The 21613-nt window shown below is 37.8% G+C and overlaps 1 long non-coding RNA gene across 1 annotated transcript in view; it reads right to left on the bottom strand.

Annotated features, from left to right (window-relative positions):
- The window catches only part of LOC125938991 (uncharacterized), a 28608-nt gene extending 9653 nt beyond the window's left edge, over positions 1–18955 (bottom strand). Inside the window, exons 1-2 of the long non-coding RNA XR_007462882.1 lie at positions 18826–18955; positions 15935–16021 (exon numbers count right to left, since the gene is read on the bottom strand). This is a non-coding gene — a long non-coding RNA (uncharacterized LOC125938991). The remainder of the gene's footprint in view (positions 1–15934; positions 16022–18825) is intronic.
- Positions 18956–21613: the final 2658 nt, after the last annotated feature.

The raw sequence follows: 21613 nt of genomic DNA, 5'->3' as shown, positions 1-21613 counted from the left end.
ATTAATAAAGTAACTCCATAGGAATTGTGATGCTGATCTTTTACACATATTCATCTTGAAATATTACAAAATAGCTGAAATTGATATCATTTTTGACGAAGGCTAAGATTTTCTTTAGTCAGTCCAGAGTGGGAATGACCAAAAACTAGTTGTCATACACAAATTCCTTTCATAGCACAGAGTAACAAAAGCAGGTAGCTACAAGGATGTTTTGTGTTTCAAATGCTGTTATTAGAAAAATTATAAGTTAAAGAATTTGTCTTTTGAATGTCAGTCTTAGAAATATTTTGAAGACTCAAGCTGAATTTTCCAGGGAATATTTTTGTGATTGTTTATGATGTGGTTTGGAACTCATTACGTCTTTGCTTTGAACCTCCACATCTTTTATCTTTCAGTTCAGTTTTGTATTCCATGTAGAGTTGTTTAGTTTTGGAAAAATTAACACATTCACAAAAGTTGTGAGCTATAAAGACTTGAATGACCAGAAGGTTAAGTGGTATTTGAGGGATATTCTACTAGAAAAACACTGAGTGAGTCATCAGAAGGCCAAGGTTCTAAGATGAAGCTCTGCCATTATTTAACTACGTAATCTTGGGCAAATCAGTTGACTGAAGTTCCCCTCCCTTCAATTATCTCATCTCTAAAGTGAGAATCATAATCTCTTTCCTGCTTACCTTGGAGTTGTAATAATCAAATATTCACTTTGGAAATGTTAAGGGTTTATATACAACAAGGCCTTATTGATATTCTACACTAGAATATTGGCTAGGATTGACTGGAAATATTTCTCAGTCCAAAGATATTATGCTAGTATCCACTATTTTTGTCTACATAAGAAACTATGCTTCCCATTCCCAGAAAGACACAAATACCTATATTTGGAACCTAAGAAGACATATCAAATTATTTGTCTACCATACGGTAGCATATATCTAGGTATTTGCACCTAGGTAATATTTTTAGCTTACGAAAAAGATGCGCAACTAAATGTAAAAGAATAGCAAATCAAAATATTTACCAAAGTAGAAAGATGCTTCCTATTATATGCTATAGTTATTAAAAGCACAGGTTCTAAGTTTTCTCAACTGTAAAACAGGATTTAATAATTATACAAGCCAATGGAATTATAAAGAATTTAGCATGATCCCTGGCACCAAATAGGAACCCAAAGAATGTGAAATGTCAAAGTAAATGTTAGCTCTGATCCTTAGCTCAGCACGGACTTGGGAGAAAGAGATTATTGATAAGAAGTGTGAAGCCGACCAGGTGTAAAAATGTGGTCCCAGGTGTAGAGTTTCCCAAGTCATCGCCATTCCTAGAACAGTCCAGATATGAATAGATTTTGTTCCTTACATTTGTCTCATGGGGGGTGGGTTATTATTGGTCACTAATTTCGGTTAAATGTCAGGCAGTCAGATGGCATTTCTTTATCTCCTGTTTCTCAACAAAATTTTAGATACAAGATTTTTAACCAATATTTTGATGAATCATTGTAGAACCAATCTAGTACAAATTTAGGAAACATTTAACCAGCCCTACCTAGTTTATTTAAAGTCTTTTCACAAATATTTGCACAAAGCTATCATTGAAACCTAACCTGTGTCCTAATGTGATGGTGAATGAAACGTATGACAATATGGACATAGCTTTACATGACACTGTACAAGAAGTACAGAGAAAAAGTAGTGAACACTTTGTGTACAATGAACACTTCCTAGCTATTCATTATCTTAAATGGACAGATGACAATAGTTCAAAAGGATAATTTTAACTTTCTTCATCTTTCTGCATTATCATTAAATTAATTTTGACCATTATTCTGAGGACATTCATAATTTCCTGGAAGATATAAGTGCCAGGAGTCATAAAGTACAGCCATCTAGTTGAGTAAAAGTAGCTTTCATCGAGAAAACAACTCCAGTTTAATGTGGCAATAATAATAATGAACTATGCATACTAGAAATGTAATAAGCAGAGTTACCACACCATAGTGATAATACAAGAACGATGTAATATTATCAGAAGACAAGGAGGAATAGCTCCTTCATAATGAAACATTGGGCATGAATCCTTGGGGATTTACCAATCCTTATTGTCTTAAATTAAAATAGATTGTGTGTGTGTGTGTGTGTGTGTGTGTGTGTGTGTCTTAAAGTAGAATTTCAAAAAAAACTTCAGTTCACCCACATAGTACACAGAATACCAGGTTTGTTCTGAACTATGCTGATAGGAAATAGTGGCTGCAAGACAAGGAAGAGAACCAAACTTAAGTTAGAATTAATTCTTAGGGCACTTAGGGTGGCTCAGTTGGTTAGACGTCTGACTTCAGCTCAGGTCATGAACTCACGGTTTGTGGGTTCGAGCCCCACATCAGGTTCTGTTCTGACAGCTCAGAGCCTGGAGCCTGCTTCAGATTCTGTGTCTCCCTCTCTCTCTGCCCCTCCCACACTCACGCTCTGTCTCTCTCTCTCAAAAATAAACATTAAAAAAATGTTTAAAAAAAGAGTTCTAGAAGCTTATCTGTGGATATTCTATATTTGAAATGCCATCTCCTGGTTTAATGCACTTTTAAAAGTTGTCATGTTTCTAAATTTGTTATACCATTTAAACTTTAACCTAAATTATTGTTTAATTTTGTTATTTTTCTTTTTAGATTAAAGAATAGATTAAAAAGGGAAAGTGATGTGATACAAAAACATTGTTTGGGTTTGAAATGCCCTAGCCCTGTAGCTATAGTCTTTGTTCAGAAACACAATGAGATTAAATGCTAGCTGTACTTCTGTTTTAAGTGTAGCAAAATATAACTCCTTACACTTAATATGAGCTAAGGGCTTTCACTGACATTGAGTAAGACTCATTCTTGGGTCAGTCCCCAGGATACAAAGCCAGGTGAGAAACTGACTCTATGAAACGTCACTGAGTGTGACTATATGAAAACACATTTGGAATTTATAATGTAAGTATTCTTTATAGCAAATTAATTATGCGAGTTTGAGATTTGAAAGAATATCCATTTTCTAATAAATTAAGTAGGAAATTTTTTCCTACTCCAATAATTCCACTTGTATTAATATACATAACAGATCCTAGATGTCAGTTGTTTTCAAACTTTATCGTCTATAATAATCCCCTGAACCGTGTGTTAAAACTACCAGTACCCACATTCTAAATCCCCTTCCCATCCAGTAGGTCTGGGGTGAGCTTGGAAATTTGTAATTTTCATAGACCTCGGGTGGTTTTGATGCAGGTGATCTCCTCATCGTATCTGAGAAAACCTGAGAATTTTGAAATCGTTGAGAGGAAAACAGTTAATGCTGTGTGATGCATCTCTCACTCCAATACTTCCAGAAGCTAGTAGACCCAGAGTTCGATTACAAAGACATTTCGATTAGTTGGCGGTCTTAGGTTTGGCTTCTGGTTCCTGTGTACCCAGGTGCATATTTTGCACGCTCTCTCTCTGAACTTCGGCCTTTTGGTGTCAAACGGGGGGTGGTGGTGGTAGTGTGCACTGGGTGCTTTCTTATCTACCTTCCCATCTTACGCGACTCCGGGCTCCTGCGCTTCTGCTTTTCTTAGCTCCTGGGCTGGGTTTCCTATGAACTTAAAGCCACAAACAGCCCTTGCTGAAATCAGAGTAGATTTTCTTTTCAATCTTAATAAATTCCACCTGCATTACTGAGAGTTCATGATGGTCTTCTCCTGACTTAGAAAAGAAGAGTTTGGTGGAATGAAAGCATCCGGGGCCTGACGATTTTATTTATTCATCGGAATCCTGGAAATGAAAGAGAAAGTCATGGAATCTTGAAAGGGCGGAGGGTAGCTTGATTTTCATTGGTGAGAAAGTATGCTTGTGCCACAGAAAATGGCTTCTGTGTCATCACTGGCTATTCACAAACATATGGCTATTTCAGTAAAAGAGGTAACATGTCACATGACCTTCTGTTTTCTCTATTTCTAGACATTGAGAAAAACTCGGGTAACTTTTTGAAAAATGAAAACCTCCAGGATCATTTAATGTCAAAGTAAACTTGAATGAAATAGCATGGCAACTCATATCTAGCTCAAGTATCTGCCAATAAGTTTCATGCTTCACCAACCCATAAAAGAAGAAAATAAAAGTCCTCTGATTTTCTGCCTTCCAACTCTGGAACAGAATGTCCCTGACTTTAAAATAGATGATCTCCAAAAAAAGAGAAAAAATGAAAGCTAGACGGACAGACTATTAACTGCTAGTGATCTTAGTATTTCAACAATTTGCTGTATATATTTATCTCATTGAAATATGCAATTATGTCATTTCTAAGAAGCGATGATATCTGGCATTAAGGCCAGCAAAGTGGGAATTTACCACAGGGAACCCGATTTCCCCACCTGTTCTGTCCAAAGAAGAAAGCTTTCTGAGGCAACTCATGGGATCATAGTGAGATAGATGTGTGAAATTTGTTGTTTCAGCCAACTCTATGATTTGTGAACACCAGAGCAAATAATTAGATAGCACTTTAAGCATTTGTGTATGTGTGTGTGTGTGTGTGTGTGTGTGTATTCATGTAACCATAATGATAGTGGTCGTTATCTTCATTTTACAGATGTGAAACTGAGCAACGAAGAAATCACATCCTTTGCCTAAGGTTACAGAGCTGGTAAACTAAAAGAGCTGGAATTCAAACACAGGCAACTTGGTTCCAGAGCCTACGTTCTTAGCTAGTACACAACATAACTCTCAACCTTAAATTAATAGTCTGTACAGTTCCATCTATGTTGGCATTACTCAAAACGTTCTTGGAGTTTCTTTAATGCAATTGATTGCTGATAACATTAGAAGCCAATCCAAACAGAGTGACTTACCCCCGGCTGCTCAATCTGGCAACATACAAAGGAAGCAAGCTGTCCCTCTGGCCAGACACAGCCCACAGACATGCTTGGTTTTCTCTGTGGTTTTGGCCTGGCCAGTGTTTTACATTTTAATTAGTTATCAAAATAAACACAATGACATTTAAAAGCCTTATATATAAATCTGAATTTCTGCTCTTCCCCAGAAAATTGGAGCTTCTACATTGGGTTTGTGTCTCGACTGTCACACCATCCTCGTTGTGACCCCCAGAAACGAGGGCCGAGGGTCACTTACCCTTTGCCACGCCTCATACATTCCCCTTCCTTGGTGTATTTTGCCTGAGTGGCTTCTGTACACTTAGGATTTTGTGACATTTGAACAAAAAATGTTGTTTTCAAAGAGTAGTGGAAACAAAGCAATGGTTGAAACATGTAAAAGATAATTTCAGAGGGTGGCCTTTTTGGTGAGAAGGGCTTTTGTTCCTGGCGCGTATCTACAAGTTTAGGAGAAATGCAGAGGACGTTATTCTGAGCAAAAGAACAAAAGAGCAGGTTGAAGAACAAAAGAGCTTGGGGCATATAATTCTGGCCTTTCCCTAATTTTCTATGTACCCTCAAGCAAGTTCTTTTTTCATGTAGAATACATATTTTCCAAATTCTGGGTACTATTTATATGATAAAAAGACAAGAAGAATTATTTTTATACCATGGTCTGTAGTCATTAGAGGATCGATGACTTCATTCTTGGAAAGAGAGGGATTTATGATACTGCCTTGGAATCTTGCTTCTGCTCCTTTGGCTAACATTTTTATCTTCTCTAGAACAGAATATGTGTTCACCAAGAACTCTCCCATCCAGAATTCTATAACCAAGTGTGCTTTGGACAGAGTCTTTAAAATGTTTGCCTTCATCCATGATACATACAAACTCCTTTATGCTTTGTTATATCTGCACCATCAGGATTTATGCAGCCATATGCTCAAACCTCTAGATATTTAGCTACTGGTTCATCTGGAAGATATGTACCAAGTGTCTACTTCATGCCAGCTTCTCGGCTTCCTTATTGTAATTTATAACATTGGAACAGTGAGGGATCCTCAGTTATCACAGTGATGGAGGATGCTCAACGTGCTCGTTGTTATATTTTGCGGTTTGAATGGGGTTACCGATACTACTCAAGGAACATCTCCTCCCATTTGAGTTCCACGATTACTAGCAAAGTCGCAAGCATCCTAGATATAGGTTGTTCTCCACATCGTCTGTGGCTAGCAGGTGTCTCCGTAGTCGTTTAGCACCTCTGCGTCACCAGTCTTCTGGCAATGCCAGGGAAAAGATGATGAGATTGTAAAGTGCTCATTATTCTTCGTGAAAAATTGCCAGTTTGCTCTTCCCCTCCCCTCGTTCCTCAGAGTCTGTCTCAGAGCCTTTGGCATTCTGTCGCATTCTGTTTGGCAAATCCTTCAGCCCATGTACCACACTTCTTCTCCCTTTCTTCCAATTTTACCCTTACTTGGTCATGTTAGAGAAATGTTTTAAAGTCAAATATACCAAGGGTTCCTTCATACAATATACAAGTGATGGTGGCGAGTAACGTTTGAGAATATCTTCAATTCTTTCATCTTAGATTAAAAAGGGCTGCATTCTATGATTCTCTTTAGATCTCTTAAGGTTCCAGAATTTCTATTCGGACAGACCTTTTAAGCATTTATTTATTTACTTTTTAAAGTTCATTTATTTATTTTGAGAGAGACAGAGACAGTGGGGGAGGGACAGAGAGAGAAGGAGACAGAGAATCCCAAGCAGGCTCTGTGCTGACACGGGGCTTGAACTCACAAACCTGTGAGATCATGACCTGAGCTGAAACCAAGCGTAGGTCACTTAACCAACTGAGCCACCCAGGCTTCCCATTTATGGGCCTGCTTTCTTTTCTTTCTAACATGAAACCCCAGTTAATAGCATCTCTACCACTTGCTCACTGAACTACTGTAACAGGTGCCAATGGAGACAACTAGCCAGTAGCCCGTTAGCACCTTAAGGAAATCAATTTGTATCAACTAAGTCACAATGAAGACACAAAAGGGAAAAAGTTTAACCCTGCCGGATGCGGTGTCCTACTGAATTAAATGAAAACTGCAGTTCACCCTTTCCCCAGAATCCTGGGTGAAATTTAGAGATACAGGCCGCGTTGGCTAGAAGTATTTTTGGATTTTGTTTTCTTTTCACTCTGTGGCTCAGCACATGCTCACTTGACATCTCTTCTATACTTTTATTTCACTGTCGGGAAGGTTATCCTCTGATTCCGCATATAGCAGGATGGAATGTCTGAGGCACGTGTGCATGTGTGTGTTTGAGAAGGTGGAGTCTTAAAGAGAAGGAAATTGAGAGGGAGAGCTCTAAAGGTCTCCTTTTGTCAACAGTTGAACCAATGAACACATATTTTATCGGATACTTTCCAAACTCCCAGACTGTGCTATCCATGTAATAGCTTAAGCTGCATTAATATCTATCTTGTTCAAATACTTTGAATCTGGAAACACATTTTTGTAGGCATTCATTTTCTTTTCTCAGAGAAAGAAAAGTATAGATAATTCCCAGCAGATTATCATCATCTTCAACATTCATGAGCACCTGGGATCATGATATATTATTCTAGGTCTTGGAAAAATAAGAATATAAGGGACTGTAAAGCATTCTCTCTCTCTCTCTCTCTCTCTCTTTCTCTCTCTCTTCTTTTAAGTCATCAGGAGCTTAAAATTTATTTGGGGAACAGATCATGTACATGCACATATGCAGATAATCAAAGATATATTGGTGAGTGGTACAGACAAGAATGACATAGGAGAGAGTGAGATAGGAAGGTGAAATGGGAAACACCATGGAGAAGTGTTAACATTTGAAATTTGCTGAGACTTAATGCTTTATGGCCTCACATTAACCAGAAAAATGATGACAATCAGAATTGAAGGAAGTCCTAGGGCAGAAAACATGTTTACTTTCTTTCCTCCAGCTTTCTCTAATACGGATCTATCTGTTTCCCTTGGCCAGACTACCTGGGCTTAATCCTCTTATGCGATGCTCTTTTTGTTGCCCCAGCTGCTTGCTTTAGAACAAGGATCAGTCAACTTTTTCTGTAGAGAGTCAAGATAGTAAACATATTAGGCTTTTTAAGCTATGTGGGCTTTGTCACAACTATGCAATCACATGGTCACAGCATGAAAGCAGCCGTAGATACAATGTAAAAACTGAGCCTGGTAAGATTCCAATGAAACTTTATTTATGAGCTTTCATATAATTTTCATGCATCACAAAATAGTGTTCACCTCTGGATTTTTTTTTTTTTTTTGGAGCCACTTAAAAAATATAAACCATTCTTAGCTCGTGTGCAGTACAAAAATGGGTAGGAGACTGGATTTGGCCAACAGACTGTAGCCTGCTGACCTCTGCCGTAGAAGACTTCATCGTTTACCCACTTGTACCCTCACTCTAGTCTGCTATGTTTCCTCACCTGTCAGATAGAAACCAGGTCCAACTGCTGCAAAAAAATTTAGGTAGCTCAGGATTCTTCAAAGTATAAAGCTAAAGTTAATGTAATGTTTTATTTGATAGTAACTGACACACCTTCGGATCAAAGAAAGTCTCCTGGACATGTTAATCATCAAAGACTAACTGTCCAGGGAAAAGTCAAGTAGTGAGAACCTAGGGTGATTGAGTCGGTCTATATAAGTAGCAGTGAAGTCTGCGTCCACCGCCTCCACTTGACCTTGTGGAGGTCAAGACAGGAGACCAGAAAATTCTTCTTTGCAGAAGAGATCAGCCGAGAGGAACGACTCAATGACACTGATATTTGTTGATTTCCAGATGAAACTTCTTCAATGCTCCATATTATCTTGAAATAGGGAGGTAAATACTAAAAGTAACAGCTTTAGATATGGAAAGTGGATGCCTGAAAGAAGCAGGACTTGGGGAAGGAACAGAGAATGTATTGATTTTATTTTAAGCCTTGTAATATTTGAATTTAAAAATCCTACGTATATACTTTTATAAATATAATAACTAAAAGAAAACAACCCTTTGGGGACTCTCAATGCCTACAGAAGTCCAAGCTATTCGGCATGTCACAGAACACATTCTATAACGTGGGCAGAACCCACGTTTTGACTTTACCACAGTTACTCCCCAGCATACACCAGGCCAAGAACGATTCTTTCCAACCCACTTTTACATCCCTGGGTTCTTGCTCCTATTGTTTGCACTCTTGAATGTCTTTTCCTTGCTCTCTGCCTGGGAAGCTACTTATGTTTCAGAAAACGCCAGCTTAAATGTTGCCTCCTGTCTGTACCTTTCACAGACCCCATAGGAATCATTCATTGGTTCCTTATCTGCATCCTGTCAGCTCTTATGACTATGTTTACACCATAGCCCTTAGCACAGAGGATTATTTATTTATTGGACTCTCATGCCAGTTAGCTAGTTAACTAGTTAGCTAGTTAGCTAGTTAAATAAGTACCTAAAGAAAGATTCAGGTCTGATTATCTGTATATTACCATTTCCTAGCACCTAGCGGGTACTCAGGTGATAATTACTGACTTAAAGACAGACTTGGCTACAGTCAGACGCTTAATGAGAGAAGCTATGTGACACTGCATTGACAATGTGAAAGTAAAGGCCAAAGATGACTCTTATTCTAAAAATTTTAAATAGTCAATAACTAGGAGGTTGATGTTACCACTGATAGAAGAAAGGGGAGGAACTTCTTTTGTGGCACCTATAAAAGTTTGGTGTTATTTTTCCTGAGCTGTGGATTGACAGCGAGTTATCTGATAAATAACTCTAAGTTCTTCTCAGACGTTAGAGAAACCAGTTGAATTTCAAATGAGAAGCTAAGGTTAAAACTATAGATGATATTGTCATTAGCATATTAGACCACCTGTGAATCCAAGAGATTTGGTGAGATTTTTGAGATAGATAAATGCTTCCAACAGTAATTTTCAACCTCAGATGTGTATAGGAAATCATCTGGAGAGCTTGTAAAAATATGCATTCCTCTGGCCTGCTCCCTGGGATTCTGGTTCAGAAGGTTTGGATTGGGCCCAGGAATCTGCATTTTTATAAGCACCTTTTGATGATTCTGATCTAGATAACCCACATCCACACCTTGAAGAATTACTGGAATGACGGGAGAAGAGAGAGGTTGCAGAATGAATTTGGCAAGACTTGGAAGGCCAGAGGAAGATGTGTACTCAGCGAAGGATAGAGGGACAGATAGCCACAGTTTGGGGATGGCTCTCCTGCTATCTGCACAAAACACAAAACACTGGAATTGGAATTTACCAGCTACTTTCTCTGTCTTCAAAATGACTTCCGATCCATGGTTTGAATTTTAAAGTATCTTCATGTCATAGACCTGAATAACGGCCTCCTTTAAGGACTGAAGATATCTGGAACCCGTGTTCCCACTTTTCCAACTCTACTGATTTGGAATTCTATTGCTTTATGGATGCCTTTTTCTTCCTCTTACCAAATGTTTTTGCAGAAATAAAATCAACTACATTCTCTGATTTAACATCCTTTTGTTAACTGAATTATGTAAAAAGGCTTTATAGGTATGAGCATTGTTTTTCACCATATAAAACACCCTTTGGTGATGACTCACCCTCATGTGCAGAACCCAATGAAACGTTTGCTTTTGCTGCTAACTCTGGAAATGGATAAATCCCTGAGAATGTTTTCCTTAATCAGGCTACATTCCATTTTTACTAGAGCCACCGCTAGTTCTATAAAGGAAGCAAGTCCAACTGGAATTTTAATGATAAAATAATAGTTATTTATTAAATTATTTACTTAATTTAGTAAACTAGAGGGGTGCCTGGATGGCTCACTCAGTTAAGCCTCTGACTCTTGATTTCAGAGTAGGTCATCATCTGATGGTTGGTGAGTTTGAGCCCCGTGTCTTGCTCTGTGCTGACAGCGTGTAGCCTGCTTGGGATTCTCTCTCTCCCTCTCTCTGCCCCTTCCCTGCTCACCCATTCTCTGTATCTCAAAATAAATAAATATTTAATTTTTTTTTTAGTAAATTAGAAATACACATTAGCCAAACAGACATGACACTTTAATTTGCCAATTGCTTCATTGCAATAAATGATATTGAGCATGAAAAACTATCATTGCCTGCTACATGTGCAAATAAAGACTAACCAATGAGAACAAGCAAAGGTTTTTTTTTTTTTTTTCCCCAAGCTTATTATAACAGAGGAGTCAGCCACCATTACTTGTGTTTAGCAGAGATGCAAAGACAGGCAGAGGAGATGGAAATTTTTATAGTGAATAAAAGGGGAGGACTTCAAGTGTGCCCTGATTGGGGGCTGTTGGCATGGGAAGTTGTAGGTAGGCTAATAAGAAGTGAGGCATCCTATGTAATAGGTTAAGAGTACATATTTGGTTTTCTATCATTGGTCCTGAGCTAGAGGGAGGACCAAATTAAGGAAGCTCATAGATATTAGTCAAGTGCTGGCCATTTTGGTCTGATTGTTAGGGTATTATTATTCATCTTCCTGGACCAGTTGTTGGAGATAGTGGTCTGAGTTCCTACAAGTCTGACTTACAGATGGCTTTTGGGGATGGTTACTGTAGTTAATGCATTGGTCCCCTGAGCTGGTTGCTGCAGATTATGTGTCAGAGTTCCAATTCTTATATGTGATCTGGTCATTGTACATACAGTCTCACATACACAATGATAGCTATGGTTTTTTAAGGCAAAGTCATAGATAAAGTTGGGTAGATCTCCATGACTTACTCTAGAGCGACAAAACAAGCAGAAGATTGATACATGTTATTCTTCATATCATGTAAAAACAAATAAAAACCTATGTCAACAATATTATGGATGTTTAGTGAACATGATTATTCAGCAAACATTAGATATAAATGTATACGTTTAGTGGAAGTCTTAGAACAATATAAAAAAAAAATCGCATAATGGAAAGCCCAAGAGAATCACTGAGACACTGAAGGAACACTTGTGGTTGATTTCTAGACCCAAGGGATGGTGGCAGAGGGGGCAGCTCTTTGTGGAGATGTTCATATACGTGTGAGGGACGGTGGTCTTTGCAGGTGAGTGGCACCCTGATGTGCTAAGAGAAGGGGAGTGGGCCATTCTTCCCTGAACTACAGGAAGAATTCTAAGAATTTTGAATTTTCAATTTTTATTTATAAATTTTATTTTTTAATGTTTATTTATTTTTGAGAGCAAGAGAGAGAGAGTGTGGGGGAGGGACAGAAAGAGAGGGAGACACAGAATTCGAAGCAGGCTCCAGGCCCTGAGCTATCAGCACAGAGCCCGACGCGGGGCTTGAACTCACAAACTGCAAGATCATGACCTGAGCTGAAGTTGGACACTTCACTGACTGAACCACCCAGGTGCCCGTGAATGTCTATTTATAAATTTTAAATCCGCCTTCCAGATGACTATGAAGATATCAAGCCATCTCGATGATGATGAAATAGGTTTAATTTAACATATTTAATATACTTAATTTATTAGCTTGATTTATAATCTCAAAGTATTCCAACATGTGGTATGTGGGCCCCTATCTGTTCTTCAACTGCCCTGATAGTGCCTGTACCGTGCTGAAGTGTGGGCCGGGGGCAGGGGAGACTGAACTTTTCAGGCCAAAGAAAAGTGTTGTACCAGTAGCTCCCCAAGCAGAACCTGTCTTACCTTTCTCTGTCCCCAAACCTGTCCACACAGTGCAGTCTAGCTGTGGCCCTTACGGGCCTACATTGCAAACCATTGCTGCCTGATACCTTATTTCTGGTTATAAGGGAAGCATATAACATGAATCTGTATCTAATAAGAAAGGTAAATGGTCCCACAAATGGTATTTCCTTGAATACATCAAAATTAACTGATTCAGTTTGTTTGTTTGTTTTAAAAAAGCAAAAACAAAATGGAAATCGATAGAGGGTTAGGAGAAAGGAACTTTCACTATCTAATTTTGTTTCCTTTTTCTTTACTGGAAACAATGTCAAGCTTTCCAAAAAGTTGCAAGTATCACACAAAGAACTTTTTTCTTCTCTGAACTACTGGAGTGTAAAGCTCATATGATGCCCCATCAACCCTGAATACTTAAGCGTGTGTTTCCTACGAACAAGGACATTCTTCCACACAATCAAAATACAACCATCCAAACTGGGAAATTAACATTCTCAGATCATCAGACCTCACTTAGATTGCACCCATTGTCTTAATAAAGAACACATGAGTCCAGGCGTGACCTGATGTCTGCGACTCACCAGCCTCGTCTCCCATCATGCCCCTGGCTCGGGGGGCTCCTGCCCAGCTGTCTTTCAGTACCTCAGATGTGTGCAATGCTTCTGCCTGAGGCGTTTGCACGTACAGTTCCTCTGTCTAGAACACTCCTTCTCCAGGCTTCACTTGCAACCCTGCCCTTCTTCCAGTCAAAACTAGCCACTACCCTAGAAAGGCCTTCCTTAACTTCTCTCACCTAAATTATCCCCTGGCCCCAGCTTTCTTTGAAAAAAAAACGATTTATTTTAGATTTTTGATAAATTTTATTTAAGTTTCAGAATACATACATGAACATAGTTCAAAATCAAAAGAAAAAACAGTGAGATATAGTGAAAAATTTTCCTCTTTCATCCTTGCGGTTTACCATCCTCCTCCTCCCCTCCACCACCCCCTCCCCGCCACAGGTAACCAATGTCATTATTTTCTTGTGTTTACTTCAGAGTTTCTTAATTTTTTTGTCTTTGCTGGATTTGGTTTTTATTTTTAGTTATTGATTTTTTTTAACAGGTAATACACTCGCATGATTCAAAATTTAAAAGGAAGTGAGGAAAGAGCATACAGTTCAGTAAGCTTTCTTATAAAACCTATGCTTCTTTCATTGCATTTTTCATGGTATATAGCTGTGCTTTTATTTATTTTTTATTCATTTATTTATTTTTAAAAACTGTTTATTATTTTGAGAGAGAGAGGGCACGCACGAGCATGAGTGGGGTAGGGGCAGAGAGAGGGGGACACAGAATCTGAAGCAGGCTCCAGGCTCCGAGCTGTCGGCACAGAGCCTGAGGCAGGCCCGAACTCAGGAGACCTGAGCTGAAGTCTGACGCTTAACCAACTGAGCCACCCAGGCGCCCCACTGTGCTTTTGTTTGTGAGATTATTCGTGAAATATCTAATTCTCCTTTTAAGTTCTGTGGAAGTGAAGAAAATGATGTGTTGCTTATCATACCCAGAGGGCCTAACATTGTATCTGGTACATAGTAGAAGCTCAGTAAAAATTTATTCAATGAATGAATACATGAGAAAAGTGAATAAGGTCCTGTTTTTCTGTTGGATGTTTATGCAAATGAAAGTAATATTTTACTCAAATTTTCAATAGTCAAATCATAGAAATGGAAATTTTAGGAGTTTTGGACTCCCCAAGAAAGAAAGGTAAGAAGGTGTGTTAGAAAAACAAAAACCAATATATTTGTTATGATCTAGTATTAAAGGCATGATTCCATGAGGCCGAAAGTATTCATATATTTTTTCTTTTACGTGTATCTTTTATCCACTGGAGGTGTGCCTATGTAGTATATTACCTGCTATTATGATTTATTTCCAAGTAATTTGAAGTGAGACATATGATGAGTAGATTCTGGTAAGATACATGTAGGAGTGTTTCGTTCAAACTTTCTTATTTTATTCAAAATTACTTAAGAAACACCTTTATTATATTTAAGATATATCTTTATAAGAATGATCATTGAAAAGTTATGGGGGATATTTTGTAATGCGCTATACATTGTAAATAGTCACTGTAATTTGTATTATTGAGAAAACACAATATAAGTCATTTAAAGTTTTTAAAAAAAATTTTTATGACAATTTTTTCAATGTTTATTTATTTTTGAGAGAGAGAGAGTGAGTTGGGGAGGGGCAGAGAGAGAGGGAGACACAGAATCTGAAGCAGGCTTCAGGCTCTGAGCTGTCAGCACAGAGCCGGATGGGGGCTCAAACCCACGAACGTCATGACCTGAGCTGAAGTCAGACGCTTAACCCACTGAGTCACTCAGGCGCCCCTGAAGTTTTTTTTTTTAACTAAAATTTAAATTTTGGACTGTCCTTTTTATGAAAATTAAAGAAAACATTAAATATATGATTCTTGTAATTATCTTGCTAAAATCATATTTGATGTACAATAAGTCTTTCGAAAATTCTAGTGACCTATCATTGAGCTCCATGCATTTAACCTAGAGACCGCAAACACACTGAATCACAGAAAATAAGAAGGGAATTAGATTCATTCAATTCTTAAGGAGAAAATGGAAATATTATTTCATTATTATTGTTTTCAGGATCACTGGGTATACAATAAGAGAGTCTTCTCTAGTATAACCTTATGTCTAGATGTATAGAGACTCTTATGTATTTAATAGATCAAATATCTATTAATACTATTATGAAGTATAAATTATAAAACCCTCAAAAATGGATCTGTTTAAATAGTACTTATATAAAGTTGTTTTATAAATGAAATACTTGTTTTAAATAATATGAGACAAATTACTAATACAGAAAAGAACTTCTTTTCCACTCCCAAGATAAAAACTAGATGTAAGTTGCTAGATGCTTCTATATTTTATAAAGATTACAGTATACACAAAAACTATTAGTGCTCATACACTGGTTGGTTGGTTGGTTGGTTTTTTCCTGAACTGTGTTTTTATGTTCACATAGGCTGGCCCTCGTAATTGACTACTGAAACTAAAGCATATGCCATTATGTTTTGTACAAATATACTTTAAGAAGCAGCAGGCTTCCCTATTTTCCTCCCCAGAGTAACAAACTTTGTGCCTTTAGTGCAATGCACATGTGCTAGGGTATAATTTAAGCCACATAAAAAAATTACAAATTTTTAACTAGGTTTATTAAAATAAGTAAAAAGAAAAGGTGAGTTTAATTTTAACAATATTTTTTTAACTCACTATATATAAAATACAACGGTTTCAACACGTAATGAATGTAAAAAATGATCAGTGGGATATTCTACATTTTTTAATACCAAATTTTTGAAATGAAGTGTGTATTTTACACTTACCGTATATCTCAATTTGGGCCAGCCACATTTCACGTGCTCAATAGCCACATAGGACTAGTTGCTTCTATACTGCACAATGCTGGTAGACTTTGTAGAAAGGGAGGAAAGAAGGAAGGGAGAAGGGAAAGGAGGGAAGGAAGGAAGCAAGGAAAAAAGAAAAAAGAGAGAAAGAAAGAAAAAAAGAAAAACATTAGGCATGAGTCCATCAAAGCAATAGCAATGTATTTTTCAAAGGTAAAAAGTACGCATTAATTATAATTAAAGAATCAGGGCAAACTGTATAGCTTTGTTCCTACCAATGTCTTGAGTGTCTCCCATAGAATATGAAGTGCTTAAGGGCAGGAACTTATACACTTCATTATTGTTAGAGCCTAACACAGTGCCCGGCATATATTAGACACACATATATATTTGTTATGAATATGCAAATAAGTGAATTAATAGCTGTATTATATCCCAAATACGGTTACTTTAAAAACTAAAGATACCCAGTTGGTCACTTACGTATTAGCAAGGGATTTAGGCAGAATACACTGGATTTCCATGCGTAGAAATAGAAGTTGCCTTGTGTTATCAGTACTTATGAAATCATTTAAAGATATGAGAAGTATCCATCTAAGACCATCATAATGAAGTATGCATTTAAAAAGCAACTTTTTAAAAAGATGACCCTTAGGTACCTAACTTTGGAAGATTATAGCCAAGCCCCCAAACTAAATAACTTGATTAAATCCTTCATAATAAAATTTTTGTATTGAAAGAAAGACTTTAAAAAATATATGCTACTGTATCTTTAGCTCATGTTATTTTTAGAGTTTCTTTCTCTTTTTCCTTTATTTTTATTTTTTTTAATGTTTATTCATTTTAAGAGAGAGAAGTCGAGGGAGAGAATGCAAGCGGGAGAGGGGCAGAGAGAGAGAGGGAGAGAGAGAATCCCAAGCAGGTTCCACGTTCAGCATGGACACTGACTAGGGACTTGAGCTCATGACCATAAAATCATGACCTGAGCCAAAATCAAGAGTTGCACACTTAACTGACTGAGCCACCCAGGCACCCTTCTCTTTCCTCTAACTTAATGTATTAATTTCATAAGAGTATGACTTAAATTCTGAAAAAAGATTGAATTCCCCAAGGAGAAATCAAATTCAGTGTCTCAAAGAATCAAATTGCTTGGGATTCAAGGACAAGTGAAGTATGTATTTCACATTTAAAAGGAGACTTATAATGAATGCCCTCACCTGCTTTCTCGTAGCTCAAACTAACCAGATATTACTTTAATCTAAAAATGTTACCGAGTATGTCCCTAAGACATCTTTAAAAATAAGAGTTATGTTTTTCTTTTTGATTTAAAAAAACATTTCCTCTCCATGACAAAACAGTTATAGAAAGGCTATAAAGGAGAAAGTTATAAATCATCCATACTGCCACTATTCAGAGCTATTTTAATATTCTAGTATATTTTTCTGAAGTCATTTTGAAGAATATAAATATATATGACCTCTATAAAAATTATTGTATTACATATATAACCTATGTCTCACCATAGCATAAGCATTTTTATATTCATAAATGCTCTTTGCAAATAAAGTCTTAGTGAGCGCAAAAGATCTCTAAGAATTGTTTATGTGCACATGTAATGAAGTGACATGTTATTCACACCATTCTACTTTTTGTGGAAGAAAGCATTGACAATTCTTGATAGAAAGTGGACCCCTACACCTTTCCCCTCCTTTCTCCAACACCCAGAGGCTTAATTATTGTTGGTACAGAGGTTTCAGATGTTGGTAAGTTATTCCAAGTGAGACAGAAGAATGGATTTTGTGTTTTGCTTCTGTAAAGAAGAGAGGATGGGAAGACAGAAAGAGGCCAGTAAAATGGCAGAGTGTGATGTGATGTGGATTTCTATGTCTTCATCAGTCATCTCTGATGATTAAGGTCATCAGTCAGTTTCTACTAAACTCAAAAATGTTCAGGGTGAGTGTTATTTTTATGAAAATTGATGACGGTGCTTGGTATAAACATTCTGTTTTAGGTTGACATGGATGAATAGTCATGAACAGTTGCAGGGGTTGGGGACAAAGGGTCATGAGACGGTAAGCCCTTGGGAATTCAAAGTTATATTAGGAGGGTTTTGGGCTACTACTGGACCTATACTAGGTGGGATCATTTTCTTTGGTCCCAGGACTTTCTTTTTGGAAGGGACGTATTCACCTTTGATTTTTCTGTTTTACTCCTCTATTTGCTCAGGGGGTGGGGTGTATCTCAGTCTCTTTCATATCCTCCTCATTTTCCTGTCTCTCAGATGCATCATCTTTGATCTTTCTACCTCAGTTATTTTTGTAGTTTTTTTTTGTAATTTGTAGTTTGCACCAGCATTTTTGTAGCTTGGAATCGTCTTCCTCTGCGTGCTTCCTGTCCATACCTGTCGGGCTAAAGGCTTCTGCCTTCTCCAGGTTCTGGCTGTAACTAGATAGATCATGATGACCTTGCTGACTGTGTTTCCTTCCTGGCCTCACAAGGTACAACTGTGCACCTAAACAAATTAAAAACAGACAAACAGTGCTTTCCAGACCTTGTGTCTGTATTTGCATTTTGATTCAGGTTTGCTATTTTTCTCTACCACATCCCCTAAATTTATAGTGATGTTCAAGTTGGAAAGTCTTCTGTTTTATAAAACTTTGTGGGGAGATAGGAAAAACGGTAATTTACAGCATCATTCGATGAATTAGTACTACAGTCGGTATAGATTCTTAGCATCAATTTTACCAATTGTCTAGAAAAAGAAATATTTAAGGGTTCATTTTTCAGTGTTTTCTTTTTTTGTGTGGAGAGTTAGAGAGTATTATAAAGTGTCTCTTATATAAGCACTATCAGAATATAAAATAACTCACTTTGCAAAATGGTGGCATGTTTCATTTATTCTTCCTGGGTGATTGTTCGTCCGTGAAGAGTGTTGTAAGGAGAAGTTCTGTACAAGGCAGTCTGGAGTAAGAGCCTGCCGTGCAAGGCTCAGGTTACTTCACATCTGTTTCAAAATAAAACCATCAGTCATAAGGCTGTGGTCTGCCTTATCAAAATGCTTTCTAACTTCTGTGAACGGTGACTTTCTCGATGTGACATTTTAAGGAGACTTATAGTTATTTGGAAATTCGCTGTAATGAATGAGCTGTATAGAAACCATTTCTGGCTTCTAGAAAAGAAAATAAAAATATAGCAAAAAGACCCCACTTTACTTTAATCCACATTCAGATCTAGCTATTCTTTTCTGGATGTTTCTATTTATTTTACTAGCATATGTTAAACAAATATTTATTCAGTGGCTATGATGATCAGACACTGTGCTAGAAGCCAGAAATAAATAAGACAAATAGCCTCTTGATGGTAAAGTCACAGGATTTATGTTTTTTGTATATTTTCCTGGAGTCTTGGTGGTACCAGCTCAGCATTTGATTTTTTTAAAACTGCTTTTCATTGCTCTACATGCCAGCTACCAGTAATCAAATGACTTGTGATGTGACTTGGGGATTATTTATAATTTTCCTGGCCAGACGACAAAGAACATGAAAAACACATCCCCCCGAAAACTCATCCATCCTATGCTACTTGAATAAACTGGTCTTCCATATTTAGGCTAAAGGAAAAAATAAACATGAAACCTAAAGTTTTTAACCTAAATTGTTTTGGTATGCTGCATGAACAACATCCTATAACTTTGGGGAAGGACCTTATTCTCTTGTGAGTTACTTCAGTGATATGAAAGACTGATACATGTAAGCTAAGCTTTATGCGCAGAAAAAATAAGTTGAGACCACATCCTCACATCCACTTTGCACCCCAGTCATCCAATTAGGCTCCCTCCATCTAAATGTCAGCTTATTAGCCAGCCAGCCAGCTGGTCTAAATGGTTTCAAGAAATAATTGAGAATAGCTTCAACTCCACTTGTGGTGTGGACTTTTATGCCATATAATAAAAAAATGCAGTCTAACATCTACTGGGTTAGATTTACTTACAGATGTAAATCAAATATCATCTGGTAAAAGAGGAAGCTTTCATACTTTTAAAAGAAACCTTGAAGATTCAGACTCTACCCCATTCTAAGGTCTTTTAAAGCATTTGGAGAAAATAGGCATTTCTAAGCAAAGGGTCTCATGGGTTCTTTTTCGTAAGTTTTGCACAGATCTTTTCTATTTCAATAACTTCTTTACATATAACACCATACTTTTATATTGCACATTATATTTTGTCAACGTACTTTGACATATCATCTATCATGCTTTTCATGGTAACCTCAAGGAGACAGGTTGATGTTCCCCCAAATTTGCATGACAAGTAATTTATTAATAGAGTAAGGATTGGAGCTCCTGTACCTTGGCTCCGAATTTGGGGTCCCTGAAGTAACATTATGCAGGCTTGTTCTTTATTTTGTTTTAATTCCATGCATTTCTTCTAGAAGGTCAAGATAACTAAAGAAGAATGGATAGGTTTTGAGGAATATACTACTGAAACTCAGTAGTACATAAGATTTTCTTTCTCAATGTAACAAACCAAACTCCATAAGTACTTTAAAATAGCACAAAATATCAGTCAAGGCTTAAAAATAGCTGAGGAGAGAGATTCTGCTGGACTATAGAAATCACCTGGCTCAAAAAACTACATACGAGGTTCTCTCAAGAGTACCTGAGGTGACATCTTGAAACTTCTGAAGAAGGCAAAGGTAAGTTTGATCAATTCTTTTTCAGCCTGTTTCATTGAAAATTACTCTAGAGTATTCATGCACTATTTCCTGCTGTTGCTCCCCTGGGAGGGGAACATTCCTCCACAGTGGAGAACTAGTGTGTGTTTATGTGGGGGTCTGGGGATGATGCTGGCAGAGCTCGAGGGAGAGGGAGAGTTACACTTGTGACTGGTCAACATCCGATATCACACGAGGGGTCCCAACTTACACTCTCTGGTTTCCTCCTCTCACTCTTTTCCTCCTCTTCTTTTATGCCTTTCTCTAAGGAGTGTTCATTTGGGCTTCGTGATGTGAGAAGAAGAGTGAAAAGGGCCCAAGGATTCAGTAGTTTCGGAAAGTCATCGGAGTAGCTCTAAGGTTTGGTGAAAATGGATGCAAGAGGAGAAAGAGATTCAAGAATTAAGGATTACTGGGAGTTGGCAGATGAGTTTGAAAAGATGCAGCCTGGTTGTACCATCTCGTTCCCACCTTGTTCCAACACCCGGCCATCCACCTGTCCTGAGCAGACCTGCACCTGGGGTGGGGTAGGCAGGTGTCAGGGTGTCAGGGGGACTCTAGGCTCCATGGATGGCTGGACAGGAAGTGCAGAGGACTCTGTCTTCCTTGCACTGGACCAGAGTTTGGGGTCCAGCACTGGAGGGTGTTGGGGTGAAGGAATGAAAAGGATTCTGGGAACATGCCAATTCAGAAATCTGTAGGTCCTTGGGAAGATCAATATCAACCCGCTTCAGTGAGCCTGCTCTCAAGTACGGTTCCTGGTACTCAAGGAACTGAAAAGCACCTGAACAGGTGGCCAGATGCCTCTGTACTTCTGATGCTGGAAGGGCAGACAGAGACTAGGAAGTAGAGAGAGGCTTTTCTCTGCTTCCAGGGAATGAAAAATGGAGAGATCAGCTGGGGTTAGGGTACCAAAAGCCGTGGTGGAGAAGCAAGGTCTTCAGCC

The sequence above is a fragment of the Panthera uncia genome (genome assembly GCF_023721935.1).
Source record: "Panthera uncia isolate 11264 chromosome B2 unlocalized genomic scaffold, Puncia_PCG_1.0 HiC_scaffold_24, whole genome shotgun sequence".
In the NCBI taxonomy this organism is placed as follows: domain Eukaryota; kingdom Metazoa; phylum Chordata; class Mammalia; order Carnivora; family Felidae; genus Panthera; species Panthera uncia.
This window is presented reverse-complemented; position numbering and strand designations above follow the sequence as displayed.